Source organism: Aethina tumida, chromosome 1 (assembly GCF_024364675.1).
Source record: "Aethina tumida isolate Nest 87 chromosome 1, icAetTumi1.1, whole genome shotgun sequence".
Classification (NCBI taxonomy): Eukaryota; Metazoa; Arthropoda; class Insecta; order Coleoptera; family Nitidulidae; genus Aethina; species Aethina tumida.
Window position 1 is genome coordinate 18,032,820 of NC_065435.1, and position 15,225 is coordinate 18,048,044.

Consider the following 15,225-nt stretch of genomic DNA (forward strand, 5'->3'; position numbering starts at 1 on the left):
AAAATTTTAAAATTTAAAGTTTTAATAATTAAATTTTTAAAATTTAGTATTTAAATTTTTAAATTTAAAGTTTTAATAATTAAATTTTTAAAATTTAGTATTTAAATTTTTAAATTTTAAAATTTAAAGTTTTAATAATTAAATTTTTAAAATTTAGTATTTAAATTTCTAAATTTTGAAATTTAAAATTTTAATAAATAAATTTTTAAAATTTAGTATTTAAATTTTTAAATTTTTAATTTTAAAATTTTAATAATTAAATTTTTAAAATTTAGTATTAAAATTTATAAAATTTAAAATTTAAAGCTTTAATAATTAAATTTTTAGAATTTATTATTTAAACATTTAAATTTTAAAATTTAAAGTTTTAATAATTAAATTTTTAAAATTTAGTTTTTAAATTTCAAAATTTTAAAATTAAAAGTTTTAATATTTAAATTTTTAGAATTTAGTATTTAAACATTTAAATTTTAAAATTTAAAATTTTAATAATTAAATTTTTAAAATTTAGTATTTAAATTTTTAAATTTTAAAATTTAAAATTTTAATAAATAAATTTTTAAAATTTAGTATTTAAATTTTTAAATTTAATGTTTTAATAATTAAATTTTTAAAATTTAGTATTTAAATTTTTAAATTTTAAAATTTAAAGTTTTAATAATTAAATTTTTAAAATTTAGTATTTAAATTTCTAAATTTTGAAATTTAAAATTTTAATAAATAAATTTTTAAAATTTAGTATTTAAATTTTTAAATTTTTAATTTTAAAGTTTTAATAATTAAATTTTTAAAATTTAGTATTAAAATTTATAAAATTTAAAATTTAAAGCTTTAATAATTAAATTTTTAGAATTTATTATTTAAACATTTAAATTTTAAAATTTAAAGTTTTAATAATTAAATTTTTAAAATTTAGTTTTTAAATTTCAAAATTTTAAAATTAAAAGTTTTAATAATTAAATTTTTAGAATTTAGTATTTAAACATTTAAATTTTAAAATTTAAAATTTTAATAATTAAATTTTTAAAATTTAGTATTTAAATTTTTAAATTTTAAAATTTAAAATTTTAATAAATAAATTTTTAAAATTTAGTATTTAAATTTATAAATTTTTAATTTTAAAGTTTTAATTATTAAATTTTTAAAATTTGTTATTTAAATTTTTAAATTTTAAAATTTAAAGTTTTAAAATTAAATTTTTAAAATTTAGTATTTAAATTTTTAAATTTTAAAATTTAAAGTTTTAATAATTAAATTTTTAAAATTTTGTATTTAACTTTTTAAATTTTAAAATTTAAAATTTTAATAAATAAATTTTTAAAATTTAGTATTTGAATTTTTAAATTTTTAATTTTAAAGTTTTAATAATTAAATTTTTAAAATTTGGTATTTAAATTTATAAATTTTAAAATTTAAAGCTTTAATAATTAAATTTTTAGAATTTAGTATTTAAACATTTAAATTTTAAAATTTAAAGTTTTAATAATTAAATTTTTAAATTTTAGTATTTAAATTTTTAAATTTTAAAATTAAAAGTTTTAATAATTAAATTTTTAAAATTTAGTATTTAAATTTTTAAATTTTAAAATTTATTATTTAAATTTTTAAATTTTAAAATTTAAAGTTTTTAAATTAAATTTTTAAAATTTAATATTTAAATTTTTAAATTTTAAAATTTAAAGTTTTAATAATTAAATCTTTAAAATTTAGTATTTAAATTTATAAATTTTAAAATTTAAATCTTTAATAATTAAATTTTTAGAATTTAGTATTTAAACATTTAAATTTTAAAATTTAAAATTTTAATAATTAAATTTTTAAAATTTAATATTTAAATTTTTAAATTTTAAAATTTAAAATTTTAATAAATAAATTTTTAAAATTTAGTATTTAAATTTTTAAATTTTTAATTTTAAAGTTTCAATAATTAAATTTTTAAAATTTAGTATTTAAATTTATAAATTTTAAAATTTATAGCTTTAATAATTAAATTTTTGGAAATTAGTATTTAAACATTTAAATTTTAAAATTTAAAGTTTTATTAATTAAATTTTTAAAATTTAGTATTTAAATTTTTAAATTTTAAAATTAAAAGTTTTAATAATTAAATTTTTAAAATTTAGTATTTAAATTTTTAAATTTAAAATTTTAACAATTAAATTTTTAAAATTTAGTATTTAAATTTTTAAATTTGAAAATTTAAATTTTTAAATTTTAAAATTTCCATTTTAAAATTTTAAAATTTAAAGTTTTAATAATTAAATTTTTAAAATTTAGTATTTAAATTTTTAAATTTAAAGTTTTAATAATTAAATTTTTAAAATTTAGTATTTAAATTTTTAAATTTTAAAATTTAGTTTTAATAATTAAATTTTAAAAATTTAGTATTTAAATTTTTAAATTTTTAAATTTAAAATTAAAAGTTTTAATAATTAAATTTTTTAAATTTAGTATTTAAATTTTTAAATTTTAAAATTTAAAGTTTTAATAATTAAATTTTTAAAATTTAGTATTTAAATTTTTAAATTTTTAATTTTAAAGTTTTAATTATTAAATTTTTAAAATTTAGTTTTAAATTTTTAAATTTTAAAATTTAAAGTTTTAAAATTAAATTTTTAAAATTTAGTTTTTAAATTTTTAAATTTTTAATTTTAAAGTTTTAATAATTAAATTTATAAAATTTAGTATTTAAATTTTTAAATTTTTAATTTTAAAGTTTTAATAATTAAATTTTTAAAATTTAGTATTTAAATTTATAAATTTTAAAATTTAAAGCTTTAATAATTAAATTTTCAGAATTTAGTATTTAGACATTTAAATTTTAAAATTTAAAGTTTTAATAATTAAATTTTTCAAAATTTAGTATTTAAATTTATAAATTTTGAAATTTAAAATTTTAATAAATAAATTTTTAAAATTTAGTATTTAAATTTTTAAATTTTAAAATTTAAAGCTTTAATAATTAAATTTTTAGAATTTAGTATTTAAACATTTAAATTTTAAAATTTAATGTTTTAATAATTAAATTTTTTAAATTTAGTATTTAAATTTTTAAATTTTAAAATTTAAAGTTATAATAATTAAATTTTTAAAATTTAGTATTTAAATTTATAAATTTTGAAATTTATAATTTTAATAAATAAATTTTTAAAATTTAATATTTAAATTTTTAAATTTTAAAATTTAAAATTTTAATAAATAAATTTTTTAAATTTAGTATTTAAATATTTAAATTTTTAATTTCAAAGTGTTAATAATTAAATTTTTAAAATTTAGTATTTATATTTATAAATTTTAAAATTTAAAACTTTAATAATTAAATTTTTAGAATTTAGTATTTAAACATTCAAATTTTTAAATTTAAAGTTTTAATAATTAAATTTTTAAAATTTAGTATTTAAATTTTTAAATTTTAAAATCAAAATTTTTAAATTTTAAAATTTAAATTTTAAAATTTTAAAATTTAAAGTTTTAATAATTAAATTTTTAAAATTTAGTATTTAAATTTTTAAATTTAAAGTTTTAATAATTAAATTTTTAAAATTTAGTATTTAAATTTTTAAATTTTAAAATTTAAAGTTTTAATAATTAAATTTTTAAAATTTAGTATTTAAATTTCTAAATTTTGAAATTTAAAATTTTAATAAATAAATTTTTAAAATTTAGTATTTAAATTTTTAAATTTTTAATTTTAAAGTTTTAATAATTAAATTTTTAAAATTTAGTATTAAAATTTATAAAATTTAAAATTTAAAGCTTTAATAATTAAATTTTTAGAATTTATTATTTAAACATTTAAATTTTAAAATTTAAAGTTTTAATAATTAAATTTTTAAAATTTAGTTTTTAAATTTCAAAATTTTAAAATTAAAAGTTTTAATAATTAAATTTTTAGAATTTAGTATTTAAACATTTAAATTTTAAAATTTAAAATTTTAATAATTAAATTTTTAAAATTTAGTATTTAAATTTTTAAATTTTAAAATTTAAAATTTTAATAAATAAATTTTTAAAATTTGGTATTTAAATTTTTAAATTTAATGTTTTAATAATTAAATTTTTAAAATTTAGTATTTAAATTTTTAAATTTTAAAATTTAGTTTTAATAATTAAATTTTAAAAATTTAGTATTTAAATTTTTAAATTTTTAAATTTTAAAATTTAAAGTTTTAATAATTAAATTTTTTAAATTTAGTATTTAAATTTTTAAATTTTAAAATTTAAAGTTTTAATAATTAAATTTTTAAAATTTAATATTTAAATTTTTAAATTTTAAAATTTAAAATTTTAATAAATAAATTTTTAAAATTTAGTATTTAAATTTATAAATTTTTAATTTTAAAGTTTTAATTATTAAATTTTTAAAATTTGGTATTTAAATTTTTAAATTTTAAAATTTAAAGTTTTAAAATTAAATTTTTAAAATTTAGTATTTAAATTTTTAAATTTTAAAATTTAAAGTTTTAATAATTAAATTTTTAAAATTTAGTATTTAAATTTTTAAATTTTAAAATTTAAAATTTTAATAAATAAATTTTTAAAATTTAGTATTTAAATTTTTAAATTTATAATTTTAAAGTTTTAATAATTAAATTTTTAAAATTTAGCATTTAAATTTATAAATTTTAAAATTTAAAGCTTTAATAATTAAATTTTTAGAATTTAGTATTTAGACATTTAAATTTTAAAATTTAAAGTTTTAATAATTAAATTTTTAAAATTTAGTATTTATATTTTTAAATTTTAAAATTTAAATTTTAAAATTTTTAAATTTAAAGTTTTAATAATTAAATTTTTCAAAATTTAGTATTTAAATTTATAAATTTTGAAATTTAAAATTTTAATAAATAAATTTTTAAAATTTAGTATTTAAATTTTTAAATTTTAAAATTTAGTTTTAATAATTAAATTTTAAAAATTTAGTATTTAAATTTTTAAATTTTTAAATTTTAAAATTTAAAGTTTTAATAATTAAATTTTTTAAATTTAGTATTTAAATTTTCAAATTTTAAAATTTAAAGTTTTAATAATTAAATTTTTAGAATTTAGTATTTAGACATTTAAATTTTAAAATTTAAATTTTTATAATTAAATTTTTAAAATTTAGTATTTAAATTTCTAAATTTTGAAATTTAAAATTTTAATAAATAAATTTTTAAAATTTAGTATTTAAATTTTTAAATTTTTAATTTTAAAGTTTTAATAATTAAATTTTTAAAATTTAGTATTAAAATTTATAAATTTTAAAATTTAAAGCTTTAATAATTAAATTTTTAGAATTTATTATTTAAACATTTAAATTTTAAAATTTAAAGTTTTAATAATTAAATTTTTAAAATTTAGTATTTAAATTTTTAAATTTTTAATTTTAAAGTTTTAATAATTAAATTTTTAAAATTTAGTATTTAAATTTATAAATTTTAAAATTTAAAGCTTTAATAATTAAATTTTTGGAATTTAGTATTTAAACGGTTAAATTTTAAAATTTAAAGTTTTAATAATTAAATTTTTAAAATTTAGTATTTAAATTTTTAAATTTTAAAATTAAAAGTTTTAATAATTAAATTTTTAAAATTTAGTATTTAAATTTTTAAATTTTAAAATTTAAAGTTTTAATAATTTAATTTTTAAAATTTAGTATTTAAATTTTTAAATTTAATGTTTTAATAATTAAATTTTTATAAATTTAGTATTTAAATTTTTAAATTTTAAAATTTAGTTTTAATAATTAAATTTTAAAAATTTAGTATTTAAATTTTTAAATTTTTAAATTTTAAAATTTAAAGTTTTAATAATTAAATTTTTTAAATTTAGTATTTAAATTTTTAAATTTTAAAATTTAAAGTTTTAATAATTAAATTTTTAAAATTTAATATTTAAATTTTTAAATTTTAAAATTTAAAATTTTAATAAATAAATTTTTAAAATTTAGTATTTAAATTTATAAATTTTTAATTTTAAAGTTTTAATTATTAAATTTTTAAAATTTGGTATTTAAATTTTTAAATTTTAAAATTTAAAGTTTTAAAATTAAATTTTTAAAATTTAGTATTTAAATTTTTAAATTTTAAAATTTAAAGTTTTAATAATTAAATTTTTAAAATTTTGTATTTAACTTTTTAAATTTTAAAATTTAAAATTTTAATAAATAAATTTTTAAAATTTAGTATTTGAATTTTTAAATTTTTAATTTTAAAGTTTTAATAATTAAATTTTTAAAATTTAGTATTTAAATTTATAAATTTTAAAATTTAAAGCTTTAATAATTAAATTTTTAGAATTTAGTATTTAAACATTTAAATTTTAAAATTTAATGTTTTAATAATTAAATTTTTAAAATTTAGTATTTAAATTTTTAAATTTTAAAATTTAAAGTTATAATAATTAAATTTTTAAAATTTAGTATTTAAATTTATAAATTTTGAAATTTATAATTTTAATAAATAAATTTTTAAAATTTAGTATTTAAATTTTTAAATTTTAAAATTTAAAATTTTAATAAATAAATTTTTTAAATTTAGTATTTAAATATTTAAATTTTTAATTTCAAAGTGTTAATAATTAAATTTTTAAAATTTAGTATTTATATTTATAAATTTTAAAATTTAAAACTTTAATAATTAAATTTTTAGAATTTAGTATTTAAACATTCAAATTTTTAAATTTAAAGTTTTAATAATTAAATTTTTAAAATTTAGTATTTAAATTTTTAAATTTTAAAATCAAAATTTTTAAATTTTAAAATTTAAATTTTAAAATTTTAAAATTTAAAGTTTTAATAATTAAATTTTTAAAATTTAGTATTTAAATTTTTAAATTTAAAGTTTTAATAATTAAATTTTTAAAATTTAGTATTTAAATTTTTAAATTTTAAAATTTAAAGTTTTAATAATTAAATTTTTAAAATTTAGTATTTAAATTTCTAAATTTTGAAATTTAAAATTTTAATAAATAAATTTTTAAAATTTAGTATTTAAATTTTTAAATTTTTAATTTTAAAGTTTTAATAATTAAATTTTTAAAATTTAGTATTAAAATTTATAAAATTTAAAATTTAAAGCTTTAATAATTAAATTTTTAGAATTTATTATTTAAACATTTAAATTTTAAAATTTAAAGTTTTAATAATTAAATTTTTAAAATTTAGTTTTTAAATTTCAAAATTTTAAAATTAAAAGTTTTAATAATTAAATTTTTAGAATTTAGTATTTAAACATTTAAATTTTAAAATTTAAAATTTTAATAATTAAATTTTTAAAATTTAGTATTTAAATTTTTAAATTTTAAAATTTAAAATTTTAATAAATAAATTTTTAAAATTTGGTATTTAAATTTTTAAATTTAATGTTTTAATAATTAAATTTTTAAAATTTAGTATTTAAATTTTTAAATTTTAAAATTTAGTTTTAATAATTAAATTTTAAAAATTTAGTATTTAAATTTTTAAATTTTTAAATTTTAAAATTTAAAGTTTTAATAATTAAATTTTTTAAATTTAGTATTTAAATTTTTAAATTTTAAAATTTAAAGTTTTAATAATTAAATTTTTAAAATTTAATATTTAAATTTTTAAATTTTAAAATTTAAAATTTTAATAAATAAATTTTTAAAATTTAGTATTTAAATTTATAAATTTTTAATTTTAAAGTTTTAATTATTAAATTTTTAAAATTTGGTATTTAAATTTTTAAATTTTAAAATTTAAAGTTTTAAAATTAAATTTTTAAAATTTAGTATTTAAATTTTTAAATTTTAAAATTTAAAGTTTTAATAATTAAATTTTTAAAATTTAGTATTTAAATTTTTAAATTTTAAAATTTAAAATTTTAATAAATAAATTTTTAAAATTTAGTATTTAAATTTTTAAATTTATAATTTTAAAGTTTTAATAATTAAATTTTTAAAATTTAGCATTTAAATTTATAAATTTTAAAATTTAAAGCTTTAATAATTAAATTTTTAGAATTTAGTATTTAGACATTTAAATTTTAAAATTTAAAGTTTTAATAATTAAATTTTTAAAATTTAGTATTTATATTTTTAAATTTTAAAATTTAAATTTTAAAATTTTTAAATTTAAAGTTTTAATAATTAAATTTTTCAAAATTTAGTATTTAAATTTATAAATTTTGAAATTTAAAATTTTAATAAATAAATTTTTAAAATTTAGTATTTAAATTTTTAAATTTTAAAATTTAGTTTTAATAATTAAATTTTAAAAATTTAGTATTTAAATTTTTAAATTTTTAAATTTTAAAATTTAAAGTTTTAATAATTAAATTTTTTAAATTTAGTATTTAAATTTTCAAATTTTAAAATTTAAAGTTTTAATAATTAAATTTTTAGAATTTAGTATTTAGACATTTAAATTTTAAAATTTAAATTTTTATAATTAAATTTTTAAAATTTAGTATTTAAATTTCTAAATTTTGAAATTTAAAATTTTAATAAATAAATTTTTAAAATTTAGTATTTAAATTTTTAAATTTTTAATTTTAAAGTTTTAATAATTAAATTTTTAAAATTTAGTATTAAAATTTATAAATTTTAAAATTTAAAGCTTTAATAATTAAATTTTTAGAATTTATTATTTAAACATTTAAATTTTAAAATTTAAAGTTTTAATAATTAAATTTTTAAAATTTAGTATTTAAATTTTTAAATTTTTAATTTTAAAGTTTTAATAATTAAATTTTTAAAATTTAGTATTTAAATTTATAAATTTTAAAATTTAAAGCTTTAATAATTAAATTTTTGGAATTTAGTATTTAAACGGTTAAATTTTAAAATTTAAAGTTTTAATAATTAAATTTTTAAAATTTAGTATTTAAATTTTTAAATTTTAAAATTAAAAGTTTTAATAATTAAATTTTTAAAATTTAGTATTTAAATTTTTAAATTTTAAAATTTAAAGTTTTAATAATTTAATTTTTAAAATTTAGTATTTAAATTTTTAAATTTAATGTTTTAATAATTAAATTTTTATAAATATAGTATTTAAATTTTTAAATTTTAAAATTTAGTTTTAATAATTAAATTTTAAAAATTTAGTATTTAAATTTTTAAATTTTTAAATTTTAAAATTTAAAGTTTTAATAATTAAATTTTTTAAATTTAGTATTTAAATTTTTAAATTTTAAAATTTAAAGTTTTAATAATTAAATTTTTAAAATTTAATATTTAAATTTTTAAATTTTAAAATTTAAAATTTTAATAAATAAATTTTTAAAATTTAGTATTTAAATTTATAAATTTTTAATTTTAAAGTTTTAATTATTAAATTTTTAAAATTTGGTATTTAAATTTTTAAATTTTAAAATTTAAAGTTTTAAAATTAAATTTTTAAAATTTAGTATTTAAATTTTTAAATTTTAAAATTTAAAGTTTTAATAATTAAATTTTTAAAATTTTGTATTTAACTTTTTAAATTTTAAAATTTAAAATTTTAATAAATAAATTTTTAAAATTTAGTATTTGAATTTTTAAATTTTTAATTTTAAAGTTTTAATAATTAAATTTTTAAAATTTAGTATTTAAATTTATAAATTTTAAAATTTAAAGCTTTAATAATTAAATTTTTAGAATTTAGTATTTAAACATTTAAATTTTAAAATTTAATGTTTTAATAATTAAATTTTTAAAATTTAGTATTTAAATTTTTAAATTTTAAAATTTAAAGTTATAATAATTAAATTTTTAAAATTTAGTATTTAAATTTATAAATTTTGAAATTTATAATTTTAATAAATAAATTTTTAAAATTTAGTATTTAAATTTTTAAATTTTAAAATTTAAAATTTTAATAAATAAATTTTTTAAATTTAGTATTTAAATATTTAAATTTTTAATTTCAAAGTGTTAATAATTAAATTTTTAAAATTTAGTATTTATATTTATAAATTTTAAAATTTAAAACTTTAATAATTAAATTTTTAGAATTTAGTATTTAAACATTCAAATTTTTAAATTTAAAGTTTTAATAATTAAATTTTTAAAATTTAGTATTTAAATTTTTAAATTTTAAAATCAAAATTTTTAAATTTTAAAATTTAAATTTTAAAATTTTAAAATTTAAAGTTTTAATAATTAAATTTTTAAAATTTAGTATTTAAATTTTTAAATTTAAAGTTTTAATAATTAAATTTTTAAAATTTAGTATTTAAATTTTTAAATTTTAAAATTTAAAGTTTTAATAATTAAATTTTTAAAATTTAGTATTTAAATTTCTAAATTTTGAAATTTAAAATTTTAATAAATAAATTTTTAAAATTTAGTATTTAAATTTTTAAATTTTTAATTTTAAAGTTTTAATAATTAAATTTTTAAAATTTAGTATTAAAATTTATAAAATTTAAAATTTAAAGCTTTAATAATTAAATTTTTAGAATTTATTATTTAAACATTTAAATTTTAAAATTTAAAGTTTTAATAATTAAATTTTTAAAATTTAGTTTTTAAATTTCAAAATTTTAAAATTAAAAGTTTTAATAATTAAATTTTTAGAATTTAGTATTTAAACATTTAAATTTTAAAATTTAAAATTTTAATAATTAAATTTTTAAAATTTAGTATTTAAATTTTTAAATTTTAAAATTTAAAATTTTAATAAATAAATTTTTAAAATTTGGTATTTAAATTTTTAAATTTAATGTTTTAATAATTAAATTTTTAAAATTTAGTATTTAAATTTTTAAATTTTAAAATTTAGTTTTAATAATTAAATTTTAAAAATTTAGTATTTAAATTTTTAAATTTTTAAATTTTAAAATTTAAAGTTTTAATAATTAAATTTTTTAAATTTAGTATTTAAATTTTTAAATTTTAAAATTTAAAGTTTTAATAATTAAATTTTTAAAATTTAATATTTAAATTTTTAAATTTTAAAATTTAAAATTTTAATAAATAAATTTTTAAAATTTAGTATTTAAATTTATAAATTTTTAATTTTAAAGTTTTAATTATTAAATTTTTAAAATTTGGTATTTAAATTTTTAAATTTTAAAATTTAAAGTTTTAAAATTAAATTTTTAAAATTTAGTATTTAAATTTTTAAATTTTAAAATTTAAAGTTTTAATAATTAAATTTTTAAAATTTAGTATTTAAATTTTTAAATTTTAAAATTTAAAATTTTAATAAATAAATTTTTAAAATTTAGTATTTAAATTTTTAAATTTATAATTTTAAAGTTTTAATAATTAAATTTTTAAAATTTAGCATTTAAATTTATAAATTTTAAAATTTAAAGCTTTAATAATTAAATTTTTAGAATTTAGTATTTAGACATTTAAATTTTAAAATTTAAAGTTTTAATAATTAAATTTTTAAAATTTAGTATTTATATTTTTAAATTTTAAAATTTAAATTTTAAAATTTTTAAATTTAAAGTTTTAATAATTAAATTTTTCAAAATTTAGTATTTAAATTTATAAATTTTGAAATTTAAAATTTTAATAAATAAATTTTTAAAATTTAGTATTTAAATTTTTAAATTTTAAAATTTAGTTTTAATAATTAAATTTTAAAAATTTAGTATTTAAATTTTTAAATTTTTAAATTTTAAAATTTAAAGTTTTAATAATTAAATTTTTTAAATTTAGTATTTAAATTTTCAAATTTTAAAATTTAAAGTTTTAATAATTAAATTTTTAGAATTTAGTATTTAGACATTTAAATTTTAAAATTTAAAGTTTTAATAATTAAATTTTTAAAATTTAGTATTTAAATTTCTAAATTTTGAAATTTAAAATTTTAATAAATAAATTTTTAAAATTTAGTATTTAAATTTTTAAATTTTTAATTTTAAAGTTTTAATAATTAAATTTTTAAAATTTAGTATTAAAATTTATAAATTTTAAAATTTAAAGCTTTAATAATTAAATTTTTAGAATTTATTATTTAAACATTTAAATTTTAAAATTTAAAGTTTTAATAATTAAATTTTTAAAATTTAGTATTTAAATTTTTAAATTTTTAATTTTAAAGTTTTAATAATTAAATTTTTAAAATTTAGTATTTAAATTTATAAATTTTAAAATTTAAAGCTTTAATAATTAAATTTTTGGAATTTAGTATTTAAACGGTTAAATTTTAAAATTTAAAGTTTTAATAATTAAATTTTTAAAATTTAGTATTTAAATTTTTAAATTTTAAAATTAAAAGTTTTAATAATTAAATTTTTAAAATTTAGTATTTAAATTTTTAAATTTTAAAATTTAAAGTTTTAATAATTTAATTTTTAAAATTTAGTATTTAAATTTTTAAATTTAATGTTTTAATAATTAAATTTTTATAAATTTAGTATTTAAATTTTTAAATTTTAAAATTTAGTTTTAATAATTAAATTTTAAAAATTTAGTATTTAAATTTTTAAATTTTTAAATTTTAAAATTTAAAGTTTTAATAATTAAATTTTTTAAATTTAGTATTTAAATTTTTAAATTTTAAAATTTAAAGTTTTAATAATTAAATTTTTAAAATTTAATATTTAAATTTTTAAATTTTAAAATTTAAAATTTTAATAAATAAATTTTTAAAATTTAGTATTTAAATTTATAAATTTTTAATTTTAAAGTTTTAATTATTAAATTTTTAAAATTTGGTATTTAAATTTTTAAATTTTAAAATTTAAAGTTTTAAAATTAAATTTTTAAAATTTAGTATTTAAATTTTTAAATTTTAAAATTTAAAGTTTTAATAATTAAATTTTTAAAATTTTGTATTTAACTTTTTAAATTTTAAAATTTAAAATTTTAATAAATAAATTTTTAAAATTTAGTATTTGAATTTTTAAATTTTTAATTTTAAAGTTTTAATAATTAAATTTTTAAAATTTAGTATTTAAATTTATAAATTTTAAAATTTAAAGCTTTAATAATTAAATTTTTAGAATTTAGTATTTAAACATTTAAATTTTAAAATTTAAAGTTTTAATAATTAAATTTTTAAATTTTAGTATTTAAATTTTTAAATTTTAAAATTAAAAGTTTTAATAATTAAATTTTTAAAATTTAGTATTTAAATTTTTAAATTTTAAAATTTATTATTTAAATTTTTAAATTTTAAAATTTAAAGTTTTTAAATTAAATTTTTAAAATTTAATATTTAAATTTTTAAATTTTAAAATTTAAAGTTTTAATAAATTTAAATCTTTAATAATTAAATTTTTAGAATTTAGTATTTAAACATTTAAATTTTAAAATTTAAAATTTTAATAATTAAATTTTTAAAATTTAATATTTAAATTTTTAAATTTTAAAATTTAAAATTTTAATAAATAAATTTTTAAAATTTAGTATTTAAATTTTTAAATTTTTAATTTTAAAGTTTCAATAATTAAATTTTTAAAATTTAGTATTTAAATTTATAAATTTTAAAATTTATAGCTTTAATAATTAAATTTTTGGAAATTAGTATTTAAACATTTAAATTTTAAAATTTAAAGTTTTATTAATTAAATTTTTAAAATTTAGTATTTAAATTTTTAAATTTTAAAATTAAAAGTTTTAATAATTAAATTTTTAAAATTTAGTATTTAAATTTTTATATTTAAAATTTTAACAATTAAATTTTTAAAATTTAGTATTTAAATTTTTAAATTTGAAAATTTAAATTTTTAAATTTTAAAATTTCCATTTTAAAATTTTAAAATTTAAAGTTTTAATAATTAAATTTTTAAAATTTAGTATTTAAATTTTTAAATTTAAATCTTTAATAATTAAATTTTTAGAATTTAGTATTTAAACATTTAAATTTTAAAATTTAAAATTTTAATAATTAAATTTTTAAAATTTAATATTTAAATTTTTAAATTTTAAAATTTAAAATTTTAATAAATAAATTTTTAAAATTTAGTATTTAAATTTTTAAATTTTTAATTTTAAAGTTTCAATAATTAAATTTTTAAAATTTAGTATTTAAATTTATAAATTTTAAAATTTATAGCTTTAATAATTAAATTTTTGGAAATTAGTATTTAAACATTTAAATTTTAAAATTTAAAGTTTTATTAATTAAATTTTTAAAATTTAGTATTTAAATTTTTAAATTTTAAAATTAAAAGTTTTAATAATTAAATTTTTAAAATTTAGTATTTAAATTTTTAAATTTAAAATTTTAACAATTAAATTTTTAAAATTTAGTATTTAAATTTTTAAATTTGAAAATTTAAATTTTTAAATTTTAAAATTTCCATTTTAAAATTTTAAAATTTAAAGTTTTAATAATTAAATTTTTAAAATTTAGTATTTAAATTTTTAAATTTAAAGTTTTAATAATTAAATTTTTAAAATTTAGTATTTAAATTTTTAAATTTTAAAATTTAGTTTTAATAATTAAATTTTAAAAATTTAGTATTTAAATTTTTAAATTTTTAAATTTAAAATTTAAAGTTTTAATAATTAAATTTTTTAAATTTAGTATTTAAATTTTTAAATTTTAAAATTTAAAGTTTTAATAATTAAATTTTTAAAATTTAGTATTTAAATTTTTAAATTTTTAATTTTAAAGTTTTAATTATTAAATTTTTAAAATTTAGTTTTAAATTTTTAAATTTTAAAATTTAAAGTTTTAAAATTAAATTTTTAAAATTTAGTTTTTAAATTTTTAAATTTTTAATTTTAAAGTTTTAATAATTAAATTTATAAAATTTAGTATTTAAATTTTTAAATTTTTAATTTTAAAGTTTTAATAATTAAATTTTTAAAATTTAGTATTTAAATTTATAAATTTTAAAATTTAAAGCTTTAATAATTAAATTTTTAGAATTTAGTATTTAGACATTTAAATTTTAAAATTTAAAGTTTTAATAATTAAATTTTTCAAAATTTAGTATTTAAATTTATAAATTTTGAAATTTAAAATTTTAATAAATAAATTTTTAAAATTTAGTATTTAAATTTTTAAATTTTAAAATTTAAAGCTTTAATAATTAAATTTTTAGAATTTAGTATTTAAACATTTAAATTTTAAAATTTAATGTTTTAATAATTAAATTTTTAAAATTTAGTATTTAAATTTTTAAATTTTAAAATTTAAAGTTATAATAATTAAATTTTTAAAATTTAGTATTTAAATTTATAAATTTTGAAATTTATAATTTTAATAAATAAATTTTTAAAATTTAGTATTTAAATTTTTAAATTTTAAAATTTAAAATTTTAATAAATAAATTTTTTAAATTTAGTATTTAAATATTTAAATTTTTAATTTCAAAGTGTTAATAATTA